This window comes from Chanodichthys erythropterus, chromosome 5 (genome assembly GCF_024489055.1).
Source record: "Chanodichthys erythropterus isolate Z2021 chromosome 5, ASM2448905v1, whole genome shotgun sequence".
Lineage (NCBI taxonomy): Eukaryota > Metazoa > Chordata > Actinopteri > Cypriniformes > Xenocyprididae > Chanodichthys > Chanodichthys erythropterus.
Window position 1 is genome coordinate 23,770,413 of NC_090225.1, and position 2,073 is coordinate 23,772,485.

Sequence of the window (2,073 nt, forward strand, 5' to 3'; positions counted from 1 at the left end):
AGAATTGCGAATATTTGTGGAATGTACAAATTAATATAGACCTCGATATTTATAAAATAAAGTTTTCAAATAATTTTTGTTTCTAGAGAAATATGCTATCCTTATGCTTTCAAAAGGAAAACTCATTCTCACTGTTCCCTAAAACTATTATTATTTTGTTTTATTTTATTTTTATTACAAAAATGTATGTTTTTACATCCAAGTGTTATACAATTAACACATAAAAGTAAGTTATCGTCATTTTCATAACAAATAGTGGTAAAGCATAGCTTATATACTTAACCAAAGGCTGTTACAATGCTAAAAAAAAACTATAAGGACACATATTTCAAAGCAATTTCAAAATGTTTAAATGCCCATAATTCTCTGTGCATTTTCCCCCCAAAGCATCAAAGCCTGTAAACTGCACTCGTTGAGAGACGCCTGAAATGAAACATCATAACCAGTAATTTTCCTCTCCACACACAAATTATACAGTGGTTACCATGAGGCTGAAGTCTCCAAGTTCTGAGTTTCTTTTAATCCACATAAATATTTTAATAGATTCCCTATTATTCATATTCAGTGCTCAAAATGCATGATTACAGTTCATAAATGAAAAATAGCTACACAAAATAAATATACAGCACAAAGTCCTGCTGCAACTAAAGTAACGTTATGGGATGCGTCTGTGTGTTTTTTTTTTTTTTTTGGTTCACATTCTCAAGTGAATAGGTTTATATTAACTAAACAATCCTGAAGACATAAAATGTAGTATAACAAACAGGAAAAAACAGTGAATAAACAGTGTAGCATTTGCCCTTTAATTTCCTTCTCTGAGGCATAGGGAATCACTGACCTTGTTTGCATTTCTCTGAAAACTATGTAATGATAGGCGGCTGCATGTGTGTGTGAGAGAGTGTGTGTGTGTGTGTGTGAGAGAGTGTGTGTGAACACTGGGGCTTCAGCTGTTGGACAAGCTTCTCCAGGTCTAAGGAATTTCATCATTCCGTAAGACAACCTTCCAATGTCAGTTTGAGAGGTCCAAACTAACCAGTCATATTACAGTACGGCTTTGTCAAAAGACACTGCTATAAAATTTAAAATTTTCACTTATTTTACATTGTTGTCTGTCAGTAACACTCTGTTCAGTTCCTGTCTCTATGAAACCCCTCCTTCCCAAAAGCACAATGTCCTCTGATTGGTCAGCTGGACCAGTGTGTTGTGATTGGTCAACAGCTTCAAGCGTGTTGCGCACCTTACCATAACCGCGAGTTTCAACACACTACTAACAGGCCTCTCCCACTTTTTTTTTTTTTTGCAAATGCCTTGGGCGGTAAATATTTAAAGGATTAGTTCACTTTCAAATTAAAATTTACTCACCCCCATGTCATCCAAGATGTTCATGTCTTTCTTTCTTCAGTCAAAAAGAAATGAAGGTTTTTGATGAAAACATTCCAGGATTTTTCTCCTTATAGTGGACTTCAATGGCCTCCAAACAGTTGAAGGTCAAAATTAGTTTCATTGCAGCTTCAAAGAACTCTACACGATCCCAGATGAGGAATAAGGGTCTAATCTAGAGAAACCGTCGCTCATTTTCTAAAAAAAAAAGAAAGAAAGAAAAAAAAAAGGTTTACGTTTTAACCATAAATGCTCATCTTGAACTAGCTCTCTTCTTTTTCTCTATTAGAATTCCAGCAGTGTTACTGCCCTCCACAGGTCAAAGTTTGAACTAAATTGTAATATACAATATGCTAGTGCAAGTATATGACAATTAGTTCAAACTTTAACCTGTGGAGGGCAGTAATACACTTAGCAGCGTCTACACTGCCTGAAGAGAAGAAGAGAAGGAGAGCTAGTTCAAGATGAGCATTTATGGTTAAAACGTGCATAATTTTAAAAAGTTTTTTTAGAAAATGAGCGACGGTTTCTTTAAATAAGACCATTATTTCTTGTCTGGGATCGTGAAGAGTTCTTTGAAGCTGCACTGAATCTGTAATTTTGACCTTCAACGGTTTGGAGTCCATTGAAGTCCACTATAAGGAGAAAAATCCTGGAATGTTTTCATCAAAAACCTTAATTTCTTTTCGACTG